This window comes from Gallus gallus, chromosome 4, assembly GCF_016699485.2.
Source record: "Gallus gallus isolate bGalGal1 chromosome 4, bGalGal1.mat.broiler.GRCg7b, whole genome shotgun sequence".
Taxonomy (NCBI): Eukaryota; Metazoa; Chordata; class Aves; order Galliformes; family Phasianidae; genus Gallus; species Gallus gallus.
Window position 1 is genome coordinate 83,142,345 of NC_052535.1, and position 15,651 is coordinate 83,157,995.

Here is a 15,651-nt window from a genome sequence, read left to right on the forward strand (position 1 = left end):
GCAGTGACCCAAACTTCTAAAACTCTTCTTGAAATGAGAACCCGCTGCAGGCTGGTCTCAATTAATGGGACATTCGTGAGTGCAACCACAGATAGACAAGCTGGGGCTAGCCCTAGTCTATGCTGTAATGGGGCAGCTGCTTTGAATTCAGCTACATTGAAGTGGCTAAAGACAGGGCTGGGTCCACCGAAGATGGAAATGCTGAAATCCTACCATGCAGTGGGCACAAAGTTACAGGGGCTACACAGCTCGAGGTCTGCCCCAGAAGAGCCTTTGTCCTGTGCCAGGCACAAGATTGCAGTCTGTCCTTTGCAGAATAGCCTATCGCAGCAGGATAACTGGTTTTGGTCTCTTCATGTGCTCCCGCAGGATCTTTTCATGCTGGCATCTGGGAGTTTTTTTGTTTTTTGTTTTAACAGATTTTTCAGTATCCCTATCCATCACACAGCTCAGAGAGTTCAGAGAAGCCTTTTGCCAGCCTTATCCTGTCTTTAATTCTGGCTTTCCTTCCCCCCCCCCCCCCCCCCCCCCCTTTTTTTTTTCTTTTTTTTTTCTCTTCAAACTGGGAACTGAACATGAAATTTGGGAAGAACTGACCCCCGTGACCCTTACAGTACTTTTATTATGTCAGGATCTCAGTTGATTTCTCAAGGCTTTAAAACAGAGTTATTGACAGCAATGTGAATTCCTGAGAATAGAGCTGATGACTCTGCTGGAATGAGTGGTGCTACCCTCGCTTTCACACAGATTTCTAAGACAAAGACTGCCATATGTTTGGAGCTGAATGAGTCTGTTGTTACTCAGAAGGAGACCTTGCTTCCAAGGCTTACACCATGTTTTCTTAAATTTTCAAAGGACAAAACCTGGCTATTTTAATGAACCTAACTCAATAATTCCTAATCCTAAAGTTAAACACTAACAGTGAGGCTCAAAAACTGGCCTCCCAAGTTTCAAAACACAAATCATGACCAGAACCCATTGGTAAACATTCCTGAAAATATGTTTTGTTTTGTTTTCACCCTCATGCTCTACTGCACCTTGGAAAAACTAACTCACTCCTAATATTAATCCTAGTATAAACAGATTAGAAGCTCCCCTTCTCCTTGCCCCACAAAAAGTAATGCCTGTGAAAAGACCTTTTTTTTTTTCCTTGCATCACTGGAGCCTGAACACCTGTTTATTTTATGGACTCTTTAAGAACAAATTATCTCCTATTTTGAAGCAGGAGAAAAAAAATGCACAGGGTATAGAAAAGGCAGTTTCTACTCTTGATTAACAAAATTTGTGACTTCATATAAAAAAAGTAGGAAATCCAGTCCTTTTCCTCCTGAAAGGAGTGGGTGCCAAGTATCCAGTCAGAGCTGTCCCACAGCTCTTTCACAGCAGCAGTGCACAACTACAACCCATTAGGAGTACCCTGAATGAGTGCTGGGGAAGCGTGGTTTCAGCCAGACATCTGAGCTGTGATTTGGTTGCTCATAAGTCATTAACACCAAGGTAGCTTCTATGGGCTCTGCATCTGGCATTTTTTTCTGTGCTCTCCTGCCCTTGATGCAAAACTAATGCCAATATAAAGAAGCAGCGTTCATCTCTGCAGATCCTGTACCCAAATTGCTGTGTCGTACAAGGAGCACCTTACCATGCAAGGACAGTGTTGTTCCCACAGCCTCTAATGCATGCAATTCATATGGCTAGATCTGGTAAATTACTCCAGATATAAGGTGAGGTACTACTGGGGAAAACAAAAAGTAACTATATGATATTGAAAACACTGTTAGAGACAGCTTCTGGGAAGCTAAAGTTGCTGGAGGGAGCACTGATTTGCCTCTGTTGATTAGATTCCCCCCAAGTTAGCTAACACACCTCCCTGTATCGCACATGGCTGCTAGAAATCTCAGATAACAGCATGCACTCCAGATTTACAGCCAAAAATGGACATCTTGGGATATGGGGAACTGCAGTTTATGAACATTTGGTTATATGTTGGGTCAGACAGAGTTAAAGACGAACTTGGAGCATAGATTGGGCCATCTGTTATCAAGGGAATGGCTGAGCAGAAAGTGTTTGTACTTTAACACTTCAGGCTCAACTCCTGCAAGCACCAAAGCTTGAAAGTGACTTTCTTTGTGCATGTGAAGATGTTCACAGATATAAACTTTGGAAGTTGGGTGGCTTTGAATTAGGAAGGTAGCTAGGCAAGCCAAGATACCAAGGCAGGAAAAACAAAGAAGAGAAAAAGAAGGGAAGTTAGAAAGAGAAAAGACAGACCAGATAGAAAGAAAGATGGATGGATGGAAAGATATCTGTTACAAGGGAAAATGCTGCCAAGGCATTAGAAGTCTTGCCAGATTCTGGGAGGTGCCAGACTGTCCCCCCAGGGCCAGAATAAAGGCCAGTTTTTGTGGGTCTCACCTCCTCCTCCAGAATCCACATGCTGAACATAACAACATGATTTGCAGAAGAATAACTCAATGCGTATGTGCGTGTCATAGCCTGACAGTGATTACTCATTTCCTGAATACATCAAGTGCAGTTTCTTCAACATTATGGCAGTGACAAAAAGGTTATTGGGGTGGGGGAATTAATACCTAATTTAAAGGAGTGTCTCAACAGAACTGACATGAATATACCTATGAGTAGCAGATCAGAATCTTCCATCAGAAGAGGGGTGGCCAGCAGGGACAGAGAGGTGATTGTCCCTCTCTACTCTGCTCTTGTGAGGCCCCATCTGGAGTACTGCATCAAGGTCTGGAGCCCCCAGTACAAGAAAGACAGCTGTTGGAGAGGATCCAGAGGAGGGCCACAATAATGATCAGGGGGCTGGAGCACCTCCCCTATGAAGACAGGCTGAGGGAGCTGGGCTTGTTCAGCCTGGAGAAATGAAGGCTGTGGGGTGACCTAATTGCGGCCTTTCAGTACCTAAAGGGAGCCTATAAACAGGAGGGGAGTAGATAACAGCAGAACAAGGGGAAATGGTTTTAAGTTTAGAGAGAGGAGATTTAGGTTGGATGTCAGGGGGAAGTTCTTTACCAGGAGAGTGGTGAGGTGCTGGAACGGGCTGCCCAGGGAGGTTGTGGATGCCCCATCCCTAAAGGTGTTCAAGGCCAGGTTGGATGTGGCCCTGGGCAGCCTGGTCTAGTATTAAATGGGAGGTTGGTGGTCCTGCCTGTGGTGGGGGGGGTTGGAGGTTCATGATCCTCGAGGTCCCGAACAACCCAAGCCATTCTGTGATTCTGTGATTTTCATAGCAGATTTTCTGCTGGAGGTCCAAGAAGTAGAACATAGTTTTCAAAATTTTCCCCTCTTCACAGGGTCTGACTTCCTCCCTGTTTCATTTACTGTGCAATTCAGGACAATATCTGACTCATCAAGAACATGTGCTTAAATGTCTTAATATGTTGAAGCGCCATACTATGCAGGAATGGCTTTAATCACACTTGTGTTCTAATGCAGACAAGGACTGCCATATGATTTTACATAGTTTTACCCTTGCTTAACGTTATGATCCACTCAGCTGTCTCTGGTTTCCCTCTTTATGTAATACTGCAGACTTTATAGGTATTGCACAACAGTATCAACAGATTGATGAAATTACTATTCAGCATCAATAAATGAAAATGCAACAGATAACATTATAAACCACACACTAAGCCACTTGTGTTGCTTTTACAAATCTGCCATAGAGAAATTCCCAAGCTGTACTCCATGTACCATTAGATGTACACAAATCATTTCATGATCCAGAGCTGGGAGATTTTTCTCATTGTGATACCAGCCAAAAACTTTTCATTTCAGATACAGCAACAGTAATCTATTTTCTCACCCTTATATGGAAAGCAGTTCCACATATTCAGCGGAAATCCAGGCCTATCCACAGGTTGGATATTAGAAAAAAATTCTTCTCTGAAAGAGTGGTGAAATATTGGGACAGGCTGCTCAGGATGGTTGTGTAGTCACCATCCCTAGAGATGTTCAAGAAAAGGCTAGATGTGGCACTTAAGGGAATGGTTTAGTGGGCACGATTGTGATGAGTTGCTAGTCAGGCTAGATGATCTTGGAGGTCTTTTCCAACCTTAATGATTCTATGATTCTCTTTATTTTGACAAGCAATGTTCATGGTCATATTCTAGAATATTCATATTCATGGACAAGCAATGAACATGGTCATGTTCTAGAAGGTACTAGAATTAGTATTTGTCTTTCCCTTAAAAAGAAAGAACATTGCAGTGAAACATGGGAGGAAACCACACCACAGCCCATTAGGAGACAGCACTTTCTTCAATCATCTGTGTCTACTTGGCTTTAGATAATGGCCCCTATTTCAGCTTTCCAAGAGACCTCTGCAAGACCGCAGGCTGGCAGAGTTGTTTTGAAGGTTAATATGAGTGTCCCTCTACAACTATGTGGACTGTTTCTAGGGCACCACCAAATATTAAGTCCAAACCCTGAAGAATAGAGTTGAATTGTGGGAGAATAATTTTTTCCTTTCTGAATAGCTCTAATCAAACACTGGTGATCAGATGTTTGTAAGAGTTCATGTCAGCTGGGTGGGCAGCTCATGTGGGTTACTTAACTCAGTTCTGGGGTCCCTAATTACTTTTGCATTTGCTGCAATCCTGGTCAGCCTCCTAACTCAACATCCTAAATGACCTCCAGGAAACGTCCACTTTTTGCCATTGGCATGAGATCTTTTGCAGCCAAATTGGGCTACTTTGACCAGTGATGTACATATCTCTTCAATTTGTCTCAAGCCTGGAGCAGCTCCGTAACTAGAACAGTGTACAATAGAGAGTTATTCACATAAGTTTGGTTGGGTGGATATGAGCATTTCAGCAGAACATTCAAGGAACATTCAAGGGGATGCCCCTCTAAAAGCTCCTACTGAGTTACTGCTGGCCAGGTCTACAGGAGTCCCATCACAGTAAATTACCTTTTTTCCTTCTCTTGCAGACTCAGGTGCATGGTCAGCTTTGGGATGACACCGGAAAATATAAATGTTTTTTAAAAAAGGAGAAGAGAAGGGAAGGGAAGGGAAGGGAAGGGAAGGGAAGGGAAGGGAAGGGAAGGGAAGGGAAGGGAAGGGAAGGGAAGGGAAGGGAAGGGAAGGGAAGGGAAGGGAAGGGAAGGGAAGGGAAGGGAAGGGAAGGGAAGGGAAGGGAAGGGAAGGGAAGGGAAGGGAAGATATGATTTCTAGTAAATCTCAGACTGCTGGGTGAAGAGGAGCTGGTGACTAAGTAGAAAATAGAAGGCTCCAGGGGTATGAATGACCAAGATCACTTAATGGGACGATAGGATGGTGTTCCTAAGCAGTAATATACGTATTTTGTATCTGCAAAAGGCCAAATTTGAGATCTGAATATTCTAAAGCACGGTTTACATGAATTAAGAGCTGCAGAACAAGATATGCAATTCAGAGCGCTACAGGCTAAGATTAATAAAAGCTCTCTGTCTGCTATACAGATGCCTGTAATGAACATCATCAAGGTCCAGGGACTCTTGTGACTCTCTGGATCCGTGCACATTCAAGGGCACCCTTTAATTGAGATTAACCTCAACACAGTGTGTTGATCACTGAAGAGTAGCAACAGTTATATCTGCATGTGTATGAGAATGTGTGTGTAAGGATATATGCATGGTTAGCTATTGGCCTGCAGTCTCAGTAGGTTCAATCTTTTGGATGATTAGAGCCCCAAATGCTCCAATCCGTTGTGTATTCAGCCTCATGAATCCTCAAATTCCTCTCCTTTTTCACTGCAGCCCCTGATGGCTCTTCCACTCCTTTGTTTTACCACCTCAAATGGCTCCAAAAGTCACTGAGATGTACTTTCCAGAAGCCCCATCTCAGTTAGACCTGAGGATGAGAGAGATATCTGGCTTGGGAGAGAGCCAGAAGATGAGACCAAGTGGCTGTAGCACTGCATTCCTGCACCACCGAACTGGTCCCCAAGCATGATGCTCCAAGGCATTTTAGCATGGGGATAAGGCTGGCCAGGGAATGGCTTTTGGCTCCAGACAGACATGGGACCTGAAGGGACTCACCTGAATGAAGTGAGACAATGCAGATAAGAGCCAGAAGCTGGGCTTTAGTTGCTCTGCTTGTGGGACCACTAATCCTTTGGAACTCACACTGATGAAGAGATATACTCTGTCGGCATCTCTCTGACTGCAATTCCTTCTGTCTGCATACCATTATATTTATGCATGAGGAAGATATGGCTAACATAACATGAAGGGTGCTAAAGCCAAGAATTCTCTATTAAATCCTGCATCGAGTCTTCTTTTAAAGTTGTTTTGCACAGCCAGCTTTAGGAAAAATGTTTTAGATACCTGTTTACAGGCTGAGGCTATTTAAAGGTGTAAATGTTCCCACAGATTTCCTGGAAGAACAAGACAAACACTAAAATATTCTTCAAAGATAAGCAACTCTGCTGCGTTTGCATGCTGGATTAGTATTTTTATGGTTTCTTTTATCTCCTGTGCAGAGGCATGACTCATGCTTTTTTATTGAAGAAGTGCATATTATTATTATGGTGCAGTCCTATGCTGAAAACACTTTCACAAGGGTGTGGAGCATGGGGATGTGTAAGAAGTTCTTGTCCAAACAGTTTTTTCTTCCTTCTCTGAAAAAACTGCATCATGACCTCTTAGGATATGATCTGGAGGTCTGGACATCAGCAGGAGTGCTTATTCCTTCTCTAACCCATTCTTTTTTTAACCAGACAGTAGTTTTACTCACATCCAACTTCATGGCCTCAGTATTGGAGCAGAATATACCTGGTTCAGTGTCATCACCTGAGTCACTGAGTTTATCCCTCTGCTGGTCTCTACTCAATGACCCAGAGGGAGATATGGGACTATTTGTATGGCATGTAAAACACCACCAGCCCATTTTATTTTTTTCCCACTGCCACCAATGTGAGTGCAGCCAGCAGTGCCCTTGATTGCTTAAAAGCTTGTCACAACCCTGTGAATAGCAGCTGGAGAAATACACTGCCTATGGTGGTGGTCACTTGTGAGACCTCACACATTTAAACACATTGAAAATGCAAGATATAAATGATGGATCAGCGGAATGAAATTTGGGCTGGCGCTGCTCACTGAACCAAAAGATAATAGATAGCTTATCTCTGGAGAAGCAACTCCTTTACTGATAGCTTTTAACTGACTATGAGGGCCATGCTAAGGGAGACAAGAAGTATTTGGGTCAAGGAGGGACTGGTGTGAAGCACAGCAGAGATTCTGTGACCATCTGATGTTTAAACACACAAAGTATCCCCGTATCAGCTGACTGTGACACCAATACAGCCCTACCGACTCTGTGAACATTAGTCCTTATCCATGCTAATACAAAGGTTCAGGACATAGGATTTCAGACCACCGGGTAGTTATATATCATTGTGTGTGGTAATGTGATATTTGTTTGCATATTAAAACCATTCAGTGAAAAAGAGATCTTATTGCTAAGACAGTCTACTGTGAAAGAAGAAAATTGTGTAAATGAAATGGAAACCTGTCTACTCTCAATGCTTTCTTTGCTAAAATAGATAAACAGCTACATACTTCTCATGAACTTGTTTCTGAGAAGGCAGTTCTCACACAGTGCCAGAAACATGAGGCTGGATGCGAGTCAGAGTTCAAGAGGTAAAAAAAAAGACCCCATCTACAGTCACACATGACCCTCAACCATACAAAGTGTGAAGGGATATACACATTCAGATACTGCTGATGCTGTAGGAACAGCAATTTCCTATTGATCCCAGGTGCAAGATCTCTGTGAGGACCTCTGCAAGACCTTGTCCAAATTTCATTTTTATTTTAAATCAGTTTTAACAGGCAAGAAAAAATTCACATGAACGTTCACCTTCAGGCTTGCTCTTCTTCCCTGAGAGCTTTCTATATCACAGCTATGTTCTCTCTCACATTTGTTTGAAAGAGAAATGAAGATTACAGATTTTTAAAGTAGCGTTTATCCCATCCTCACTCTAAGAGGAAACAAACACATGCATCAAACGCATTGACATTCGGAGATTAATCCCTCTACAAAACAGCTGTAACAGCTCTTCAACAGATATGCTTATAATTAGTGAAGACTGTAAAAGGCCAAGGCTAATTTAATGCTGCATAGTACTGACAGTCGCCCAGCAGGAGATGTGCAGGTGTGCATGGATAGAGGAGCTCCGATTTAGTTGCCAGAGAGCTTTAAAGAAAATCAGACCCAGAAAAAGTGAATTTGTTATAAGTCCAGAACTTCCCTTAGGTTTGATAAGATTCAAGCAGACAGCAGGTACCATGATTTCCGTGAGTATCATGCAAAACCCTGTGGGGTTTTGCACGATTTTGACACCAGCTGCAGCTCTAGCTGGGCAGAGACTTGCTTCAGATCCAACTCCCCAAACCACACTCAAGAACTGGAAATCCACAAGGACTTTTAAGATCTCACACTGTGGGGGAGTACACCAGAACCATAGGTTTGGTCTGGAGAAGCGTTAGGAAGACCAGCACTTGTGTCACGACTAGCTAATTCAGGCAGTAACGAACTGTAGAATATGCTGATCACATTTCCTGTTCCTGGAAGTTTCGGGGTTTGGATGAGGTTTTGGAAAAAAAAAATTTGGAACTGTCACTTGATGAGTGACTATCCGAACTGAGTGAAGACATCCAGACATACTTGTGGTATCCAGGGATCATATGGGCATGGGACCAGCAGTTTGTTCCTGTTTGTCTCAGTATGAAGTTAGGTGCCCAAATAAGCATTAGGAGCCCAAGCGCTCTATTGGGTTTGGATCTCAGCACTTAGAAGATTTCTGCTTTCTTTCAAATTAAGTTCCAGTTGGTTTGGCACAATAATAACCGGAGTTACACACCACCCTGCACATATCTCTGTCTAGGAATCTCAACCTTTAATATCACATTGCCAACACCTCAATGACATGTTCCTTTATTAAAGGTTTGGGAGGAAAAGAAGAGTGTTTTATATCACTTCTCTGGTGGCATTTTTTTTTATTTTTATTTTTTTCCAGATGAAATCAATTTGGATTAATATATGTAAATGACCATCTTTATATGTCTCTTCTTTTACAGACTTTTATTCCAGTTTCAGTGGCCTTTGCATGTGATATGCATGTGGGATCCATGTACCTTTGGCCCACATTGCCCTATTTGCCCTTCCAAAAGAACGGTAGGTCACGTGTAACACTGGCCAAGTCCGTGCTGATGTCTTGCAGAACCTGTGCTGTCTCAAATACACTGTGACTGTGTTTGGACAACCCAGCCATGGACACAGTTGTCAGTGTTCTCCTATCAGCCTTCCAGGGGTGAACTACAGAAAGCAATGTCTGAACACGCCTGTTCCATGGTGATGTTAGCAGGAAGTTTTTAAGATTGGTGGTACTTTGATGAATCAAAAGAGAACAAACTGGTCAGTAATGTGCTTTAGCAACTGAAATATTAGATGCACTTTTTTGGTATTCAAAACTCCTGCCTGTAAAATCCATAGAAGTTATTTGGTTTTTTGTTTGTTTGTTTGTTTTTGTTTTTGTTTTCCCCCAGTTATTCAAATAATTCCAGGATTATTACAAATTGTTCCAGGATTATTCCAAATTCTTACAACTAAAAATTTTGTTTTTCATTTTGTATTGAGTGGAAAGGTCAGTTATACTTTGTCCACAAGGAGCAGCTCAGGAAGATGCGACCGTTGTCTCTAATAACATCCTCTTGCATTGCAATTGAACATCTGAAAAGGAAGGAACTCATGAGAATAAGGGGTGGTCTATTCTTAAGAATAACACTGTCTTTAAAATAATTTAGGGTTTATACAATCTTAGCTCTAAACAGGCTGAACACTGATTTGATGGGTGTGAATTTGGCAAAGCGGATTTATCCAACAATGATATATACTTTGTTTTTTTCTTTTTTCTTTTTCTCCCTGCTAGCAAAACCAGATTGTGGTTTCCTCAGATGTATTCCTTTTTCAAATATAAACTTTATATTTAAATTCTTTTTTTTTTTCAGAGTTATTTTTGAGAAATTAACAGTTGTTTATCTCATTCTCTGCTCCTCAGCATGTTGGCTAGCCTTGGGATTGTCCTGGCAGATGATGATATCCTCCTTTGTTTTCTGTATCTACTTGCAATTATACCCAACTTGAATATCTGAATGCAGGAAATGAAACATCAGGTCCACCGATCTGCATGTGTGGCTGCTTAGGAAAGCAAACACAAAGCAACAGAGCTACTCTGTATTTAAAAAATGTAGAACTTTGTGCAGTTACAAGGGAAAACTGATGCATTTCCCTTTCTCAGCTGATGAGCAATATGGGCATGGTCCCATTTTCTGGATTATAAGATAGAGAAAAATGTTCTAAATGTGCTGGCTGTGGAAATGGTGTAAGATTTGCCTGGTTTTAAGTCTTGTTTAAAACATAGCTTATTTTCCTTCAAGGGTTTCCTCCAGCTCCCACCCTTCTACAGCAAATATGATCGGGCCAATCTGTAGCAAAGTTGGACACATTATGTTTCTGCATTAATTCTGTGCAGAGTTCTGTGACTTCAGATGGTTTTGACATGAAACCAGATGAAGAATTTGTTCAGTCCTGAAGCTTAGCATGCAATTCTGAGGAGGAACTCATGTGAATTGAAACTAGAGCAAATAGTTTCGTAATCCTCTTCAAAGAGAAACAACCAAGCAAAGCAGAGGTTCTGTTAATGGTTCAAGCAAGCTACATTGATTAATGACCTCAGTTCATTTATAAACAAAAATAACTGGAAATGAGTTCTAAAGGACTATCACATTCCCGTGACTCAAGGGACTTCGACTAAAATACAGACATGTTGACAAGTGCATTACTTGGATATGAAGATCCTTCACTTAAGGATCCGATTTTAATACGTATCCATCTTATGTTACAAATAGGAATTATGTCACATACAGAAGTGTTACAACATCATAATGATTTTTTTTTCTTTTTCTTCAGAACGCAGCCATGACTGTAAGGGAAGTTGTAGTACTTGAAAATATAGACTTGTGTGTTTATCAATGGACTGTTCTAATTTTTGCCATTTGCTTCCCAGAATTTCCTTGGAAGTGACCTTACCACTTCTGGCATTAGGACTTCTAAATGTGTTTTGTGACATAACCAATAAAGAAATGCAATTAGCCAATTACTGTGTTGAACACATGGCAAATCATGTAGGAAACCTCAAGCCCTCAGATGATACTGAGGAGTAATGTATGAACAATCTGCTCACTTCTGGGAATCTTGAAAGTAGCAGATCTAGAACTGACACTTGCATACCTAGTCATGGTTTTATTATTATTATTTTTTCCTTCTTATTGGCTGTACATTTATATTCTTGAACTGCTGTGAAAGCTAATGAATGGGTATCACTTTATGCCAACATGCAGCCTGGTCACTTTTATGCCTAATGAATGACCTACTTGCATTTTAGCCTTCAGAGTCCCTCCTTGCTTTGTGCAGTTCAAACTGGACACTTGAAATTGGCAGTTCTAGATTGAACTAGAATAAAAGAAAACTCGACTGTAAACTGCAAAAACCTTGGAGGCATCTTACTGAGAGCAGAGGAGAGGAGCTAAGTCTGAAATCTAAATAGACTGCAGTTATGAAACACTGTGTTCCTTCAGGCTCTTTGTCCTTTGAAACAGTACGTTCTGCGAACTACACTTTGTTGCAATCTGTTGATCTTGGCAAAGAAATCCAGTCTTTGAATAACTGGCATGAAATCAGAGTTACTCAGGATGGACAGCCCTTCATACCTTCATACCAAGGTGCCATGGATCCTTAGGGGTTGGTGGTGATGACAGCGCAGGTGACTCACAGTACTCATGTCTCTGTGCTCAGTTTACTGACTACTACCCTGAAGAAGCGACCAGTTGAAATGCAAGACTGTGCTTTTCCTCCTGCAGGATTTTCTTTGTCCTGTGCAGAGTGGGCACGTGCTGTTGATGAAGAGCCCAGCCTCTGTGTGGTTATGGTTCATCCAACAACACTGATGGAAATTAAGTATTTAAGGTTTAAGCAAATGTCCAAACAAAACAAAATGACGCCACCAAAAAGTTCATAACAAAGTGAATCATACCATAGCTAAACAAAAGCCTGTACTGTTAAATTTAATTTGCAGTGTCTGTCTGCATGGTATTTTAATTGCCTAAACTTAAAATATATACATATTTATATATACATTGAATATTTGAGTTCCAGTGTTAAGCTATCTCAGCAATATAGTTCCAAATTCCCTGTGGCTTGATTTTTCTGTCTAATTTATGCATTTCTAGGATATGTTAAATTGTTCCAGCCTGTTGATTAGGAGGTACCTTGATCATGAACCACAGCGTCCTCTTTAATTACAAAGGCGTAAGCATGACAAGGTCCAGTGGTCGCAAGGTAAAGTGAGGAAAGAAAGCTGAATATGAAATAAAATGTATTTTTTTTTTAATGATAAGCATATTTAGATACTGGGACAGATTCCTAATAATTGTGGTAAATCCTGTGTTCCCAAGAGTGATGTCTTTCTGAAATAAATACTGCAACTCAGCTCTCAGCTGTTGGCTCTGAGCAAGGAACCACATGAAGACAAGCTTAGGCATGGGAAGTGTTTCTTTCCTCTGTTTTAATTTCATTTTAATGTGCAGTTCCTCTTCGTGAGGATTACAAGAAGATGAGGAAGTACCGTGGGCAATATCAGGGAATGAAATTCTCTTTGCTGCAGTCTTTCTCCTCCCGGAGAGACATTTTCAGGAGCAAATGTAGATGCATCTGTGGGTACTGGTGACAATAAAGGAGGATCTTGGTGCATGTGAAAGTACCAGAAAAAGATGAAACTATGTAAGACAATCTGTGCATGAGAGAAGAGGAGAGAAACTTCTGGAAGCCTCCAAAGAGGAAATGAGAAAAAATCAAGGTTTCCTGGTCCACATATACAGTTAAAAGATGGAAACATTTCTCATTACGCGGAAATAATTTCATCATTTTTGTGGTTTAGGAAGTCAGTGGAGTTCTGTGAGGGGTTTAACGCCTCGTAATTCACAGGGTGTGCATGTGCCTGTGTGCGTGTTCCTGTGCACTGCTGTTCTGCATGTGTGCCTTGCTCTGTTGGTTTGCGTTGGGATGGTTTTGGGAGGCAGCTCTGCCATAGCCTATGGGGAATGTGCCTCGCTGTGTCTCAGTGATTACACTGAGGAGCAAAGGCTGATTTCTGAGAGACCACAGTGGATGGGCCACATCGGCACTGGCTCTCGGTCAACTGAATCTCAGCATCTGTAAGCAGTAACCATCTTGGCTGGAGTTACATTATGCATAGGAATGTTGGGCTTAAAATCACTTTTAGCTGAGTTACAATGCTTGATATAGAATCATAGAATCATAGAATCGCTAAGGTTGGAAAAGACCCACAGGATCATTCAGTCCAACCATTCTCCCTTCACCTCAACACAACATCCAAACGCTCTTTGAACACCACCAGGCTCGGTGACTCCACCACCTCTCTGGGCAGCCCATTCCAGTGCCTGACCACCCTTTCAGAGATGTAGTATTTCCTAACGTCCAGCCTGAATCTTCTGTGGTGCAGCTTGAAGCCATTCCCTCTAGTCCTATCACTAGTCACACGAGATGCTTGATGTCTTCCCCATATGCTTGATGTCTTCTCTTTTCTGTGCCATTAGTGATGATGAATCTAAAAAAATTTGGGCTGGGGATGGATATTTACTGAATTTATTGGGATAGAATATTTACTGAAGGTTGAGGTATCTGTGCAAACTGAAACAGCACTGGTGACTCCTAGAAACAGAAAATTGTTCTATGATATTTCTGACACGTCTTCTTCCAGAAGCAGTGGGGAAAATTAAAGCCTAAATACTGAGTCCACTGAAGATTCCAGGCCAGACCCAGACGATTATTCATCATTTGGCTTAGTGGTTGAAAGATAATTTTGTGCTTTTGTAGATGCTGATCTTGTTCCCATAATGTTTTAGTTGCAGGCATGAAATGGAGTAGCCTGAGAACTGCTCTAATGTGACCTGAATGCAAATGGCCTCAGAAAGTTATCAAGCAGGAGATATTTTTAAGACAGAAGGATAGCCTGGCCTTGCCTTGTAAGAAAGACACAAAAATTATTATATGGCTCCTGAGCATTGATCTGTATCCAGCACAGTGTGGATTCTACAGAAAATTTAGTGGAACTGAGAACTTGCAAGAATATAAAGCTGCCCCATCCTATGAGAGTATCAGGTTTTCCTTTGGTTCAGAATTCAGTTTTTTAGTGATAAATAACAGAGGGATCACAGTCATTTTTCCACCCTTTTTATCATTCAGTCTGGCCAACTTTAAATAAAAGCTTGTTAACTGGTTTTGATAAGGGGAACTCCCACAGCATCTATATCACAAACAGAATAGCAATTCCCATTGATAAAACCTTTGGGGATCATATTCCTGACTGCTACTTTTTAGCAACATTTGAAGTTGAATGCACAATTCAGATAAATAATGCACTTTAACTCCATGGTTGCCAATGTAGTTCTGAGGAAGTACAGTTACACATTAAAACAGGAAGAAGAGTGACATAAACACCCTAAATACGGTACTCCTCTGCCATTATTATTAATTTATTACTAACTGAAACAGTGTGAGATTCGTAAGTTCACCAAGTGTTGTTGACTTAGCTCTGCAGGAAGAGGGGGCAATGCATATTGATAGAGACCAGCTATCTGATGATGTTGTACGAAGCAACTCAAGAGTGTGTCTGACAGGCTGCTTCCTGTGGGTGTTTACTGCTTTTTGGCTGACAGCACCGTATGCCATTTAGTGTAACCCTTCATGACGTGCATATGCTTTACCAAAGAAATCAACAGCTTCTTGTTCAGGAGGAGATTGCTAATAAAGCCTAGGATTTTCTTGACGTGGGTAGATATTACCTGAGCATCTTCTCTATTTCTGGAATAGATGAACTGATTTGACTAATTTTAAAATGGCAGGTCAGTGGGTTGTTAAGCCCTTGCACACTGGCACAAGTGGTACCTGAACTGCATTTGAGCTTCCCAGTGCCTGTGCTACTTTAGGAAGTAGGGTTTACTCTGGTCAGTCCCCTGGCAGCTACTGAAAGCGTTCCTCCAAGCACAGAGTGAGAGGAGTGGAGAAAAAAATGTATGGCTTAGGAGTCAGATCAGTCCTAAAGAGAAAAAATGACCAAATGTCTTCAAAATGCATGAGAAAATTTAGCTTTTTAACTTTCAAATAAAATGGGAGAAGGGAGGAGTAATTTGAAAATAGAATGGACCATTTTGCTTGATTTTAGTTTTTCAGAAAAAATAAGATGCTTGTCTGCTCTTTCTTTGTTTGTAACCTCTTTTTCCTTTTCTCAACTGAAGAGTAATGACAGACACTGCAAGGCAGAGAATCTAAGGGAAATGTGGTTTTCCTTATAGGAAAAGAAGATAAAGGAGAAAAAATAAAGAAAGGAAAATTAAAAACAACGTTAGAGTATAAAAACTTTGGTTTCACATCTTTTTTTTCATCTGAGAAATAGAAGGAAAGGATGCATTTCCCATGAAAAATTCTATCACAACTGTGAACTTATTTTTCATCAAAAGCAGACATCATTTATGAAAAATGTTCCACCGACCTCTACAGAAAGCTGTGCT

General features: G+C 41.3%; 1 long non-coding RNA gene across 1 annotated transcript in view; it reads right to left on the minus strand.

Annotated features, from left to right (window-relative positions):
- Window positions 1-13,316, minus strand: part of LOC112532363 — a 32,664-nt gene extending 19,348 nt beyond the window's left edge. The window contains exon 1 of the long non-coding RNA XR_006939201.1: window positions 11,773-13,316. This is a non-coding gene — a long non-coding RNA (uncharacterized LOC112532363). The remainder of the gene's footprint in view (window positions 1-11,772) is intronic.
- Window positions 13,317-15,651: the final 2,335 nt, after the last annotated feature.